Source organism: Periplaneta americana, chromosome 10 (assembly GCF_040183065.1).
Source record: "Periplaneta americana isolate PAMFEO1 chromosome 10, P.americana_PAMFEO1_priV1, whole genome shotgun sequence".
In the NCBI taxonomy this organism is placed as follows: domain Eukaryota; kingdom Metazoa; phylum Arthropoda; class Insecta; order Blattodea; family Blattidae; genus Periplaneta; species Periplaneta americana.
The window spans coordinates 50,694,509-50,711,914 of NC_091126.1; the positions used below are offsets into that span (position 1 = coordinate 50,694,509).

The window sequence follows — 17,406 nt, forward strand, 5'->3', positions numbered from 1 at the left end:
CATATATGACACTAGGTGGCTCAATGTGCTCGTAAATAATCTTTCTGACCGTCGCTGATCGTATGCAAAGAGTACAGACTATTCTGTGGTCATTTCTGTTCATATGCCAATTTTCTATATTATTTGTGTATAGTCTGAGAGGATAAAAAGTATAGCCCAACGAGTTCTCTTCTATATCCTCCTTACTTTAAATGCTGATATATACAAGATTATCATTTGCATTTCAAATATATTTATGGTCTGAACCGGGCTTTACTCGTTGCCTTTAGCACAGGGTACCCAGTGAATAGGGATTATAAAGAATGGACACTGAGCGAATTTTCCTGTGTTTTGTATCTCTGTGCGCAGCGTTTAGTTCCACTTTCAAGCACTAGAGGTTAGTGTAATCGAGCACACGCTAAGTTAATAATTGAGAATAGAATTGAGACACAGGATCCAAACATCGCCTACCTTATTGCATAATCCAGTAACGCTTTGCTTCAAATAAATTCAAGTTAATAGCTTTTCCTTATTTCTCAGTGACAAACTAGTTGTAATAATAACATTTTATATTTCAGATATAATAAATTATATTATAAAATAATATAATACATTATAAAATTAAGTATCGAATTCGTTTAATATTTGTATATAATATAATATAGGTATATGGTTTTACTTCTCGTAAGAGTTTTGTTTTTCCATTTTCAGCGCTATCAAATCATTACATATTTTAATTGTTGTTGGGGTCAACGTCTCAACTCTCATTATAAAGGAACTCTAGAGTCTAGACATTACAGTTAATGACGGATTTATTATTTTATGGATCCAATTTATTTTATTTGAGTACATAATGTACCTAGATGTATTAATTATATGTGTTATATTTCCGCTGTGTCGACTGCTAGCTGGTGTGATGTCAGCGACAACTCTAGGGAGAAAGCAGAATCTCACGCTTTAGCTGGCTTGAAGGTCATTGAAATCAGTCCGGCTACATCAAAGGTACCGACGCGAAGTGTCCATTCTTTATAATCCCTATTCTCTGGGGTACCCATCTCAACTTCCGTTTACTACATTCCCCCTTCAAAATTAGATGGCAGCAATCAGCATAAATAATTGTTACACACATTTTAAATCCTCCTTACTTAATCCATTATATCCCAGTGTCCTATTTAGAGGACAGTAGCTTTTTTGTTTTTTTTTTTTTTTTTCAGTAATCACAATATCCTAATTATGTTAATTGTGTGTGTCATGTTACAAACTGAACTGTTTTGATGTACAAAATAATATTCTGGACTTGGTTCCTATTACAATTTTATTTTATTTTATATTTTGTCTTCACCCTACACAATTGTACTTCATATTATAGCCTATCACTGCCAATATCATCCGAGATTTTGGTAATGTAATTATTGTTTTGTGAATATATATAGCAGATAGTTTGCTGTTTCAATCTGATATATAACCGTTATCATCAACAATGCTAGCTGACTTTGATAACAATGCAAATATTGGTGTCCTCTAAATAGGACGCTGGGATGAAGTGTAATATAATATAATACTCCTCTGTGCATGACGGCATTCCGTTTGTTACGAACATATTTCTACCCAGGATTTAGTGATATGAGATAATTTTTTTTAAAATTGAGTTATTTTACGACGCTCTATCAACATCTAGGTTATTTAGCGTCTGAATGAAATGAAGGTGATAATGCCGGTGAAATGAATCCGGGGTCCAGCACCGAAAGTTACCCAGCATTTGCTTGTATTGGGTTGAGGGAAAACCCCGGAAAATACCTCAACCAGGTAATTTGCCCCGAACGGGATTCGAACCCGGGCCACCTAGTTTCGCGGCCAGACGCGCTGACCGTTACTCCACAGGTGTGGACATATCAGATATTATTATTACTATTCCGCGCAGAGTGGTATCAGAGTGAGTAAGCACTGCTTCCGACGGCCAGTGTACCTTGTGTGATGCTGATTCAGATTCAAAGTCAGACTTCTCATAAAGATGATAAATACTTCACTTCAGCAGTTCGGAATTTTTTAAGAATTTCTGTCTATGGATGAAATGATTGTGAAGTAATATTGGCATCACAGTCTGAAACAGTTCATTCGTGGGAAGCTAATCAGATTTGGGTACAATTATAGGCTCTTCGTGGAACCAGTGAGTACTGCTTCAATTTCGACCTATATTGTGGAAAGGATATTGTGGAAAATGAAAAAGATGATTTGTTGTTAAATCGAGAATCACTCTCGATTCAACAACAAATCATCTTGACTGTGTTGAACACTCAAATAGTTATACTGTGCTCTTTGATAACTATTTCACAAATCATGATATCCGTATTCATCTTCAAAGTTAGGATACAGAGCAACAGGAACTGTAAGAGAGAGCCTTACTGAAGTATGTCCACTACGGAACAGCAAGGAATTGAAGAAGCAAGATCGAGGTACATTTTACTATGAGTATGACGGAGATAGGTCCCGCGACGTGGTCTAAGGCATCCTGCCTAGGACTCGCGTTACGGAATGCGCGCTGGTTCGAGTGCTCATGGGGGATGAAATTTCGGCCAGTGTATGGGACCGGTGCCCACCCAGCATCGTAATGCACTTGGGGAACTACGATAGGTTTCGAAAATCCAGTTTCGCAAACCAGCTATAACGGCTGGGGGGATCATCGTGCTAAACACACGATACCTCCATTCTGGTTGGATGATCGTCTACCTCTGCTTCGGCATGTGGACGTGAGGCCAGCAGCCAGCTGGTCGGTCTTGGCCCTTCATGGGCTGTAGCGCCATGGAGTTTTTTTGGATGACCGAAATAGAGAAGTACTTTTCGACCGGTGAAGTGACAACAAGTATGTCACTATTTCCACAAATTATCACACCACAAATCTCGGAGTACTGAAGAATACAATTCCCACATGGAGGTGTTGATCATCATGATTGGCTAGTAGGAAAATACGAAATTGGTGTCCCAAGAAAGAAGTATTACTGGCCCATATTTACAACATTGATTAGATATGGCATTGGTGAATGCATGGCTCCTATATAGACATGCACATGGGACAAATGCACTGGATCTTCTAAATTTCGGATGTGCAGTGACTATGCCCTATGTCAAATTTGACACAAGCAGGAAGCAACTAGGGCGACCATCTGCATCACCATCTAAGAGTTGTCCTGATGTCAGAATGGATGGAGTTGGACACATCATTGTCCGAAGAAAGGAAGAGAGAAGATGCGCACGAAATGGCTATGGAGGAAAACCGAAGTCATACTGTGCGAAATGTAACGTCACACTGTATATGCAATGTTTTGCATCATTTCATAAAATATGACTGCATCAGCCAAATTTAGTCATGGTTTTTTGCTATTTCATGAGATATGACTATATAAGGCAAATTTGGTTCTTATGATTACAGTAGATCCCAGCGTCCTATTTAGAGGACAGCTATTTTCTCTGAAACCAGGCATCTCAAAATATTTTGTATGATAGGTATGTGTTCTGCTGGGCTTTCTTATGTGTTTCCAATAAATAAAACATAAAAATGTAGAAAAAAATAATTTGGGACTTAATGGGTTAAAATGCTGATATATATTGGCGCTTTATTTTACAAGATTATCATTTATATTTCAAATATATCTTTATTCTTTAATTCCTATGTTTCATATAGTTGTATAATTATTTATTCTCTGGGACCCTCAAGTGATCTTGGTTCCTTTAGCACAGAGTACCCAGCTCAACTTCCGTTTATTAGATTCGCTATCTCATCGGTAGATGGCAGCAATCGTAATATATATAGTTGTTACACATATTTTAAACATAATTAGTATATCCTCCTTAATTTAGATGCTGATATACATTGGCGTTTTATTTTCTAGATTATCCTTCTATATTTCAGGTATATCTTTATTCTTTAATTCCTTTGTTTCGCCTATTTATATAACTATTTATTCTCTGGGACCCTCAAGTGATCTTCGTTTCTTTAGCACAGGGTACCCCATGTCTCCTTCCCTTTTGTAGATTCTTTCCATAACGGCAAATGGCAGCAAACGCCTTATATATTTGTTACACACGTTTCAAACTTAATTAGTTTATCCTCCTTACTGTAAATGCTGATATACATTGGCGTTTTATTTTACAATATTATCATGGATAAATACATAATAGGATGCGAAACTGCGGTCAGCACCATCTGGATTTGGGGGTTTGAAATTAGGTGATCAGCGCCCAACGACGTAGGTGGTGAATACTAGAACTACGTGTTGGGTACATTACCCAGAGTTCTCTATTTATCCGTTCGAGATATTGCTGTACGGGAGAGACGAAGAGCCGAGATGGAGGACTGAAACTTGCTAATAAGTGAACATAAAGTGATATGTGTGTATATAAGCAGTGTATGTAAAACAGTGATGTTTATGGACGTTGTAAAAATAGTGTTGTTAAATGTATTGTTAAGTAGAATGTATTGTAAATAGTTCTTGCAGACTTTTCCATTGTGCTGTACAATAAATACCCAAAGAATACAATCCCAATTATCTAACCTTTTGCTTTATTTTTTGTCTCTGTCTGCTTATATTTTAATCGGGTAGTGTAAATCACATCGTCTCTTTTATCTTCCTGTTGGCTCCGGTAAGAATTTTCAGTAGAATATGCTGTGAGGAATAAAACTGTAAATGTTTTATTCAGTGGCGGCTCGTGGGTATTGAATTCAGGGGGGCTGCATACAAAAATAAACCATGCAACTTACTTTATTTAAAGATTAGTTCCATGCACCCTGTCTTGTAGGTTTCAAACTTTTGAATCACCTTCTTATTAAAATCCGATATGTCGTTTAACATAGTCTTTACAATGGAAAACATAGCTAATGCGGTCAGTCTCTCTTCTCTCATCGCATTTCTAAGATAGAATTTTACTCTCTTCGAACACGAAAACGAATGTTCTGGTTCGGAAGTTGCCATTGGTATGGTGATAGCTATGCGTAGTAGTTCCACAACTTCTGAAAATGAGGCCTGCAAGTTCTCAGATAGAAGAAACTGCAAGAGCTTGGCTGCGTCATTGATATTTCTGAATTTTTGTCTCTGATACAACACAGTGAGTTCCGTTTTTAGTTTGTCTTTATCGAACATTGGAAAAAAGCTTCACACATACATTTAGGTCATTTTCAGGAAATGAGCTTTTGTAGCATTCAAATTTTTCTTGACACAGAAGAGATGATAATATCAGATGATCTATGACCTGGATCGGGTGTTGGCTTGTGTGATAATGAGGACACACAATTCCTTGGCTGCCGCAACCGTTGTCTGAATCCTTTCGACCTTATGACGTTTTTAGGGTTTTCATTTTCACAGATCTCGCTGCTCAACTGTGCACTGTTCCTTACTTGCCTCATTTATTGTGATGTTGTTAGATGTTTCAGATTCCATTATGGTTTGAAAACATTCTAGTAATGGCCCCTTCTTCTCATGAACAACATTTACTGTTCTTATTTTAAAAATCCATCTTGTTGCCCCAGCTGATGGAATTGTCTTTGAAACACATTAATCTAATACAGACTGTGAGGAGATAGAGAGAAGAAAGCAGGGATACTGGGTAAATTATCAAAAAAAAAAAAATATGCGAGCCTTTGTATTTTGTTTAGCGGCTCTTTCCATAATAAGATTCAACTGATAGGCACTTAATTTCACATTTCTCCTGAATTGTTAAGGTACTGAACTGAATAGACTGTAAATATTGTGCAGAATTAAACGTTGTCGCACTTGTTATACTCACAACGTTAAAGAAAATGTATTTAAAACTGCGCGCTACTGACAAACTGCTGCAAATTTTGCAGCGCCTGGAAAGTCTGGATTCAGGGTAAGGGGCTAGCAGGGGGAGGGGCAAAACTAAGGCGCAAAGCTTCCGAGACGAGACTGGCAGCTCCAGGGGAGGAAGTGGCTTTACTAACGATTGCGTGCATGTCAATGAGAGCGATTTTTTTTTAAATTCGAGCCGCTAAATACAGCCTGTATAATAAATGTATTTTACAACATAAAACGAGACAAGAACCACAAATATCTGGGGGTGCTGCAGCTCCGCAGCCCCCCTTCGAAAGCCGCCCCTCGTTTTATTTTAAATTGGGTTAGTTTTGAATATCGATGAGGATGGGAGGGAATACCACAGTCTAATACTTACAGTCACGCAACTCATACCTATAAAATATGCAACATTTGACAGCTGGCGCGACAGTAGCCCTCTAGCGGCAGGCAAGTTAAAAGTGTGCACACGACATATGATAATACATGAGAAAACGGGTTTTGCGTAATTTGTTTTATATTTTTATGCTATACAGTAAGTGTATATGATTCTTATTAATTTTAATTTAGAATCCTAGAAGAATTTCACACGCAGTTAATCTACAAGTTTCAGAAGCTGAGAATAAACGTAATTCTTTCTGCTCCTTACAACTGAATCATGGAACTGTTCACGTATCATGGTTTGAAATAATATAATTGTTCGTACGTGGATGGTTAATTAAATTCATTCCTGAATATATTTATGAATCATTAGAACTCTATATTTCCTGTGAGAAGAGTCAAAATTAGTAGCTTCAAAATTGTAGGGTACATTGCGTGGTGAACTCCTCTCCCTATTTCCTGAGAAATTAACTATTTTCCATACCGCAAATTGGGGTAAACTCGGCCGCTGAGGTAAACTTAAAAATAAAAAAGGGGAAGATTTAAACCTTAATATGACAGACATTGATTTATGAAGTTCATTATTTTTCATTTCTTAAGAACCGGTATTTCCTTTATTATTTTGAATGACAAATAGTGCTGATATTATGGTTCAAATGTTTATGGCAAGTTCACCGCATTTTACATTACATTTCCAGTTTTCACACATAAGCTTAATTTTAACTTATCCTACCTATATAATACGTAATTTACATGCCCTTACTGTTAATATGACGTAGGTGAGAACAAATAAATGAACACACAATTTTGTTGAAAAAATTGTGACTTCAATTAACTCAGAAAATGTAGGCCTAATTTTATTTTCAGAGCAGAAGTGGTGTAAGTCAAAATGGGTAATGAGGTTTAAAGTAAACATTCTTTAAAATACAGCGCAAAGTACCAGTTAATATTGAATTTATTTAAACTATTATTAGTCAGTGAATAGCACGAAGGATATATTAATTGCTACTTTGCGCTGTATTTTACAGAATATTTACTTTAAATCTCATTACCTAATTTTGACTTACACCACTTCTGCTCTGAACAGCTCAAATAATCACTGGGAATGTAAAATCAACACCAATAACAGTCATGCAAATTATTACAGAAAAGATTGCTTTTTATATTAAATTTAAAAAGGCTCTTGAGAACTTAATGCGTCTGCCACATGAATCTACACCAACACATCAGAAATTTATCGACACAGTCTGGATTTATTCAAGAAGTGAATATTTTGCAAAAGGATTATAATACTCCATGAATTCTTGAAAAATTAACACCATGATCCCTACTTGAATGCAATATAACGTTCAACTTTTGAAAAATATATAGAAAAAAAACACGAATACAAAAAGTATGGAATTACTTGCATTAAAAACTGTAGATACATTATCCAAAATCGGAATGGTTACACATTTACACATATGATTTCTGCAAAAAAAAATAATATACTGTAACAGGTATTTAATTTGTTTTTATTTAAACTCTCCTTCCTGACATAGAAATAGGTAACTGATAACTAATAGATGTTTTATAGAACACAATACGTAGGCTACGTACAACGTGGATTATTGGTTATTCCTGAATTATGATTTTCTCTTGGTCTTTAGGGAATCTGAAGAACGACAAATTCGGAGATTTAAACTTGTTACTGCAATTTCCGTTATTGCACACATTGCGTTTATTCCGATGCATGATTAAAACGTTATTATAACATCTCGCAGCCCTTTAAAGCACGTGCTGGCTGAACGAGACCACAGTCTAATATATACTGTCGCGCAACTTCAACACTTTTTTTGCCAACATTGACGACACTAGCGCTCAAGCGGCAGGCAAGGCACTGGTCATAGGGTTAATACAGCCAGCATGTGCTTTAAAGTTATGCGAGATGTTATAATAACGTTTTAATCATGCGTCGGAATAAAGGCAATGTGTGCAATGACGAAAATTGCGTAACAACAAGTTTAAATCTCCGAATTTGTCGTTCTTCAGATTCCCTAAAGACCAAGAGAAAATCATAACTCAGTCATAACCTATAATTCATGCTGTAGGTAGCCTACGTATTGTGTTCTATAAAACATTTATTAGTTATCAGTTACCTATTTGTATGTCAGAAAGGAGAGTTTAAATAAAAACAAAGTAAATACCTGTTACAGTATATTATTGTTTTGCAGAGATCATGTGTAAATGTGTAACCATTCCGATTTTGGATAATGTATCTACAGTTTTTATTGCAAGTAATTCCATAATTTTTGTATTCGTGTTTTTTTTCTTTATATTTTTCAAAAGTTGAATGTTATATTGCATTCAAGTAGGGATTATGGTGTTAATTTTTTCAAGAATTCATGGCGTATTATAATCCTTTTGCAAAATATTTACTTCTTGAATAAATCCAGACTGTGTCGATAAGTTTCTGATGTGTTGATGTAGATTCATGTGGCAGACGTATTAAGTTCTCAAGAGCCTTTTTAAATTTAATATAAAAAGCAATCTTTTCTGTAATAATTTGCATGACTGTTATTGGTGTTGATTTTACATTACCAGTGATTATTTGAGCTGTTCAGAACAGAAGTGGTATAAGTCAAAATTAGGTAATGAGGTTTAAAATAAAATTTCTGTAAAATACAGCGCAAAGTAGCAATTAATATATCCTTCGTGCTATTCACTGACTTCTAATAGTTTAAATAAATTCAATATTAACTGGTACTTTGCGCTGTATTTTACAGAATGTTTACTTTAACCCTTATTACTCATTTTTGACTTACACCACTTCTGCTCTAAAAATAAAATTAGGCCTACATTTTCTGAGTTAATTGAAGTCACAATTTTTTCAACAAAGTTGTGTATCCATTTGTTCTCACCTACGTCATAATAACAGTAAGTGCATGTAAATTACGTATTATATAGATAGGGTAAGTTAAAATGAAGCTTATGTGTGAAAACTGAAAATGTAATGTAAAATGCGGTAAACTTTCCATAAAAATTTAAACCATAATATCAGCACTATTAGCGACTCAAAATAATAATAAAAAAAATTGAAAAATAATGAACTTCATAAATCAATGTCTGTCAAATTAAGGTTTAAATCTTCCCCTTTTTTATTTTTAAGTTTACCTCAGCGGCCGAGTTTACCCCAATTTGCGGTATGGAAAATAGTTAATTTCTCAGGAAATAGGGAGAGGAGTTCACCACGCGATGTACCCTACGAGATATGCCCTACAATTTTGACTCTTCTCACAGGAAATATAGAGTTCCAATGGTTTATAAATATATTTAGGAATGAAATGAATTAACCGTCCATGTACAAACAATTATATTATTTCAAACCATAATACGTGATCAGGGTCATGATTCAGTTGTAAGGAGCAGAAAGAATTACGTTTATTCCCAGCTTCTGAAACTTGTAGATTAACTGCGTGTGAAATTCTTCCAGGATTCTAAAGTAGAATTAGTAAGAACCATATACACTTATTGTATAGCATAAAAATATAAAATAAATTACGCAAAACCCGTTTTCTGATGTTATCATATGCAGTGTGCACACTTTTAACTTGCCTGCCGCTAGAGGGCTACTGTCGCGCCAGCTGTCAAATGTTGGCATATTTTATACGTATGAGTTACGTGACTGTATCTTTTAGACTGTGACGAGACTATGGCCAGTGCCTTGTCTGCCGCTTGGGCGCTAGTGTCGCGAATGTTGGCAGAAAAAGTGTTGAAGTTTCGTGACTGTATGTCTTAGACTGTGGGGAATACTTTCTGGACAGTTTAACATTGTCGTCACCAGGTGCGCTGCTAAATGCATGGAGTAATTACTCTTTTCGCTACTTGGTGCGCTGCTAGATGTAATAACGCCCCTCCCAGAAATAGATGGCAGCAAGATCAATTTCTACAACAGCGCCTCTAGTATGCATTACGGGAAAGTCATTAAGTTTCGCATCCTATTATATATTTATCCATGATATTATCCTCTATATTTGAAATATATCTTCATTCTTTAATTCCTATGTTTCGCCTATTTGTGTAGTTATTTATTCTCTGGGACCCTCAAGTGATATTCGTTCCTTCACCTATATACACAGAAATATCTAACAAGCCAATGGCATAGTGGTTCGGGTGTGGTCTAGTCTTAAAATATTCAATTTGTCGCATTTTCAGAGACAGAGCATCGCTCCTTACCCGCCAACAAATCACACAGCATAAACATAAAATTCCGTGTGCAACACTACTGTTTCTTAAATTAACGCGTGTTAACACAATACCATGGATAAATATATAACTATTAATGGGTTCAACCGGCTCTTAGGCGCCGCGCTCCGAAGAGAGAGTCGTTCAAAGGAGTCAGTTCGTTCACGAGCTGGTTGATGGCTCCTTCGCTCGCGAGCTGGCTGCCAGCAGTGCCAGCTCGTTAGCTCGTTCGTTCACGAGAGGCTAGACAGCTCGCGAACGACATCGTTCGAAGAGCTGGTTGCGTAACATATCGAAACTGTCAATAATAGTGTAATCTATGACATTAGGAATCAGAAGGATAATGGGGACAATCGTATTATGTTAAATAAAATAGATGAAAAAACATAGCCTGTAACATAAACGTTCTACAAAGTTATACGTATATTTTTCTACACACACATCAGCTGACAGAAAGCCGCGTAATATTAGTTCCACATCCGTCCGCTACTCAAGGTAACTGGAATACGCTAATGGCGTATGGCGCGGGCTCACCTTCTCTGTCTTTCTCAAAGTTACTGCAGATGTCACGTGATCATGCATTGAATGCCATTGGCTATTCGAGAGCGGGAGTCGTGAGACGTGCTGTGAGCTGGTTGAGAGTCGCGAGCTGAAGGAGCTGGAAGTGCCTCGCGAACGACCAGCTCTCAACGACCGAGCTATAGCTCGTTACTAGCTCGAAGGACAGAGTCGTTCAAAAGAGTCAGTTCGTTCGCGAACGACCAGAGAACGACCCATAGTTATTAACTATATTACATTGATATAAATGATCTCATCCAGTTATTCCCATTTCCACTGTCCTCAAAATAATGGCATAACGCATTACACGTGTTAACATTCACATGCTAAAATTCAAATATCTTACCACAATAAATCAGTACTTAATAACAATGTTGCTCTAATAGAGTATGCATATTATGCTGGAACAAGAAAATCTCATTTTCATTTATAATAACATATATATTATGTATTCATATAGGTTTGTATGCATGCTTCAGCTTACAAGCAAAGCACATTAAGTCAAATATATTACTCCTGAGAAAACGGATTTTATTATATGTGTATAAACGTAGAATTGAAAAAAAAAAAAAAAACAAAACAAAACAAAACAAATACACATAAAGAGAAACAACTTACAAAAAATAGTATTTTGTGAATTAAATTTTGTTAAGAATTTCCAAAATTGGTTATATCTCAGAGGTAATGTATTATAATTAATGTCTTTTGCTTGTAGTTAGTGCTGTTAAAAAGAGCGTGTCAGCTACTATGGCTATTTGCTTGTAAGTTGAGGTATGTACTAAACGGACAACAGAAACTATAGCTTCGCATGTGTAAGCTACCTCATTTAGGTATACAGTGTCCCTTACCCCTAGTTCGAGGGGAACAACAACCTATGAGCAGTAGTGGGCCTAGGTAGCGCAGCTGGCAAAGCGCTGGCCCCCTGTGCTCGAGGTTGCAGGTTCGATCCTGGCCCAGGTCGATGACATTTAAGTGTGCTTAAATGCGACAGGCTCATGTCAGTAGATTTACTGGCATGTAAAAGAACTCCTGCGGGACAAAATTCCTGCACACTGGCGACGCTGATACAATCCCTGAAGTTGCGAGCGTCGTTAAATAAACTATAATTTAATTTAAAATGAGAAGTACAAGCCTGAATGGCATGATTATGAAGCAACCGGAGGACTGATAGCTGTATTTGGTTTGCCTGGCAATCTGGTGTTGCGTTCCGGCGTGAGTTCGATGCCCTCATGGGTTGATTACTTGGTTGAGATTTTTCGGGGTTTTCTCAACCGTAAGGCGAATGTCAGGTAATCTATGGTGAATCCTCGGCCAAAACCATCTTGTTTTGAACAATTCATCTACGCTAAATGACGACGTAGTTGTTATAGCGTCATTAAATAACCAATTAGAAACTTTATGGTGACGGAAGTTATCCACGCGCGAAAATCAGGGTTAAGTGTTAATTATCATTTTTGCCATGCACCTGTTCATTTCGTTCGTTCTTTTCTTCGCTCACGAGCGGATTGACATCTCAGCTGGGGAAATGTTTCGCTCAAGAGCTGTTTAATCTGATTGCGCAACATCTCGAAAGTATTTAATAATAGTTCAATAGCGTTCAGGATTCAGAAGTATAACAGGAAGGAAGGACACTAGAAAAGGATATCTGTAATAACTATCGGGGCTGAAATATTTCACAACTCAAAAATGAACACAGTAAATCAAAATTAGTAATAGAAACATGCTCTAACAATACTCGGAAAGAAACCAAGATAAGAGTTTACGAAGTGGTTACCACATTATTGGACATAACAAAATAAAGAAAGAAAAAAGAAAGTTCGGAGGTGCAGAAATGAGATTTAACGAGTAATATGTAATTTACTGTGTTAAACAAGATGAGAAATGAATATATAAGATCTCTTAGCTTAATAGGAAATCTACACCAATATAGGAATAACTGGAAGAAATCTGAGCCTTCACATACTATAAACGTATAACATAATATAAATGTACATAATGTATAAAATATAAATAATATTAAAAGTATTTAAAGAAGAACTGTAGGCCTAAATAATTTCTTCGTGATTAATGTATCTGATTAACAATACGTATTTCTTTAGCACAGGATACCTCATCTCACCTTTCATTTTTCTACATTTCTCCTCTCAACGGTAGATGACAGCAATCATCCTAAATTTTAAACAGAGCCCTCACTCCCCTTCCAGAATACATACGCCACAAAAATATCCAATACGTCCACAAAGCCATTCACAGACCCTACTCCCAAAATTTCTTTCTATACCACCAACCGTAAACCCCGAAATCACAATATCCAACCTATACCAACAATATATCCAATACAGACCCCAACCTCAACCACTAAATCCCATCAGGCCCTGAGAAGGGCCTTCCATCAAAACCGCGGACATGACATCAATCGACAAGACGATGACACAACCAGCCCTCACAAATAACTCAATGACTAGACAGCAGAAGTGATGGCATCACTGGGCGTTGGATCCGGCAGAGTCCCAACCAAAGAAGAACAACACAGCGCCCCCAACCTAGGCCTCTCAAAACGCTGCCATGTGTGCGGCTCGTTGTGACAAGATCCACGACTATATAACATCGTGGCCCGAAGATGGCACTTAAGTTCCTAAAGTGGGGAGCCCCTGTAGGAGCTATTACAAGATTCGATTCGATTCGATCACACTAGGTCTCCAGTGACGGACACTGATAGAGATACATTCGTTTGAATGGGAGTGTTCATACCGGGACACTGCAGTGCCTGACTCAGTCACAGTGACGCAACAATGACTCGCCCTCTTCACATGTGACGGACAAGGTCACTGTGTCCAGACCAGTCACTACCCAATATTCATTTCTTTGAATTAGCGTGTTCACACTGGGACACCGATCACAAGACACAGCTTGCAGATTGCCAACAAAACATTCACCGAGCACAATGAAACTAGTCATAATCCAACCATGAGTTTAGATTTTATTAACACAGAAGATTTTATAAGTGAAGTAGAAAGTCGACCTGCTATTTGGAATATCAAAAGCGACGACTATAGCAATAAAGTGTTGAAAACGAATGCTTGGCAAGAAATTACAGCTAAGTTTGTGCCCGATTTCAATGAGAAAAGTATGGATGAAAGAAACAAAATTGGTACCTAAGTTGCATATTTTCTTTTACACTGTAAAGAATTCTAAATTACATTTCATGTGATACTAAGTAACGATATATGTCAATATGGTTTGTAATTGTTACCATACTAATTTACAATGGAAAGTATATTTTACCAATACATAACATTTAGCATTGAACTACGAGTGTACACATCACAAATACAATGATAGAAAGAAGAAACATAAATGAAATATTGACATGTAGAAACCACATATGTTCACATAACATTTCTAGTAATCTTTGTTATGCTTTCCAACAGTACATGAAGAGCAACGATGAACTTATCAGTGACATTTTTATAATATTTAAAAATATATAATATACTACTACTGGTACCAGTTAAAATATGCCCAAAATAAAATAAAATAAAACCACAATACCTTAAAGTAAGAGAAAGTTTTTCATCTGGTGAGACAGCTTTCCTTAGTATCGTGTCCATTCCTGTGATTTCCTCTTTCACATTTTTCTAGTAGTTCATCAAATGAAGCTAATCCAACTAAAATTTCACACATTGATAGATAATTCTCATGTTAATATTTTGTTGGCCTTTTTACAATCATGTTCTGTTCATAATCCAAATATTGCTACTGTTCCTCATCTTGGTTTGAATTGGTTTTTCTTTCAATTTTGTTGCACTAATTTGTACCCATTATTTTTTCAAGACTTGTTAGAATGTGTTTGTTAAATTTTGTGTCTGGTGTTCTGTAGATTTACAATGTACTTCTTATTTTTCTTTCTTTATCCTTGTTTCCACCGCCACTTTTTTCCAAGTACAATGACGCACACTGGAAGTACATGGCCTTGTTCACTGCTGTAGAGTGATGGTTAGCCTGCCTGATCATGAAATGAGTGGGCCAGGTTCAAATCCTAGTTGGGACAAGTTACCTGGTTGAGGTTTTTTCCGGGATTTTCCTTAACCCATTAAGAGAAAATGCTGGGTAACTTTCGATGCTTGACCCTGGACTCATCTCGCTAGCATTATCACCTTCATCTCACTCAGATGCTAGATAACCATAGCAGTTTATAAAGTGTCGTAAAATAACCAACTAAATAAAAGTAGGCTACATGGTTTTTAGTGTCTCAATTCATGTGGTTATCATACTTATAATTTCTACTATTACTCTGGGCTATTGTTTTGGAATTTGATGTTTTTTTTAATTGTAACTTAAGAGCTTATTAAAGTCAAATAATATTGCTAAAAAATGTGATCTATGTAATAGTTAAAGAGAGTGTATTGCAGGGAATGCGAGTATTGCTTAGATAGGTAAACTAGCCATGGATTTTGTGCCCTCGAATTCTGAATATCATGCTTAGATTTCTATGGATACCGGAACAGCAGTGATGTTACCATAAAATGATTTAAACTGTAAAAAGGGCTAGTTATATGAATCGTTTAAAACTTCAAATAACTCAGAAATGAGAGGAGTTCCATAAATTTTAGGATAGGAAGCATCACTTCGAGTGATGAGGGATAGTGGTTTGGGAGTACTGCATTGAAGCTAGTAACATCTGCTTCGAGGAGGAAGCATGATGACACAAGCTACCCACTAAAAAATTTAAATAAAATTGTAAGATTCTTTTATTTATTTTTTTTTTCACAAATGAGACCATACACAGTAGTGAGTTTCACGTGCCATATGCGACAGGAGGAGAAGGGAGAGAGAGATGATTGCATGTCAGTCCTGTATCATCATGAGCCAGTTTCAAGTAATTTACAATATCGATCTAATTAACACAAAGATTGACACATTTTAGCAACTATGCACGTATTTTTTCATTTGGCCTTAAATTCTTGTTCTTAGTATTAATTACACATGAATGACTAGACTTAAATGCCTTTACTCAATAATGAATTGAGACTGAAGTGCAAGAACCAATACATTATCTATTGAAGAATGAAACAGAGAAACACAACAATCCTGCTTCAGCTTGTAATTGTCAACACGTAAGAATTACTTTCTGAAAGCAGTTAAATAAAAAAATATTCGTATTTTTCGTATATCGAAGCATGGAAAGTTTAATTTCCATTTGTCGTATGTATAGTATTTTCAAAGATATGACAAATACTACAGCAGTGGTAAAATATGACAACATTAATGAAGAAGAAGAATTTCTTTTATAAATGTGTTTGAGGATGCTGGCGTAATTCGTGTCTTTTTCATTGATGTTGTACACATTTCGAAAGATATTACATTGGTGCAGTTTAATAATAATTATACGATGATATATTTATTACATTTATGACAGTTATGACTGATGACAATGATGGCGATAGTGATGACAGTTGTGTTGGCGGCGGTGGTGACGATTATTATTATGTAATTGCAGAAAGTCAACTTCATGTTGTATATTTGCTCATCTTGATAGAGCTCGGTTGACATGTTGCTTCTCCATCAGAAATTTAAAGTTCTTGCTTGTAACCTATAAACAAGAGATAAAATGAGTCAAATAAATGGATGTTTACATATATATCTCACAACTGATATTTATAATCATTATGGTCAGTGTCAAAACAACTGCTTTAACTTTTATGTTGAAAATGTAGAACTGAGTTAGAGATAGTTTTTCTTATATTTTCTATGTTTTGGCAACTTAAGTAAACGTAGCTGAAAAAAGAAATTTCTTGATTAGTATATCAGTTACTCAATTATCTTAACATTTTCGATTGAGCGATAGTGGCATGACAATCAGAGAGAAACTGAATTACTTGCAGAAGGCATGTCCCACAGCCGTCCTTTCCCATCACAAATAACAGGATTTGTTGGGAGTGAACATATGCGTTTTTGTGAGCAGCGATCTGTTAACTGGTTGAATGAAGACTGAACCTCGGGAAATTGATAGGAGAAATAATCTTATATATTGGTATTTAACTATTCTCTACATTATAAGATAAAGACGTTTCTTAATATCATGTGCTGTACATTTTTTTAAATTCAAACAGAATCATTCAAATTAATTACAGTTTGTAAGTGATTACGTTATGATTTAATTTCTTGCAATAAAATATGGAAATAAATTTTTAAAATGTAAAAAAAACAATCCTAATATTAGTTTTTAACCTCTCCTGACATGATCAATTAAAGCTTCCCTGGATTCTGTTAATTTGGCAATGTGGATATATCTCTGGGATGAGGTGTGAGGAAGATGGAAATGAATATGATTACGCACAATGGTAGGATAATAAGCCAGGATGAAGGCTGGAATAGTTGGATTTTGTAATAGGCGAGAAATGGGTGGATAATAATCCCTGTTCGTCGAGTTAGCTCTGTGGTAGCGCGAATGCTTTCAGGC

The 17,406-nt window shown here is 36.1% G+C and overlaps 1 protein-coding gene across 45 annotated transcripts in view; it reads right to left on the reverse strand.

Annotated features, from left to right (window-relative positions):
* Positions 1–15,676: 15,676 nt before the first annotated feature.
* Positions 15,677–17,406, reverse strand: part of bt (projectin protein bent) — a 408,836-nt gene continuing 407,106 nt past the window's right edge. For all 45 annotated transcript variants that reach the window (XM_069837452.1, XM_069837423.1, XM_069837454.1 and 42 more), the window contains one exon: positions 15,677–16,536. The gene's annotated coding sequence lies outside the window, so the exon portion shown is untranslated. The remainder of the gene's footprint in view (positions 16,537–17,406) is intronic.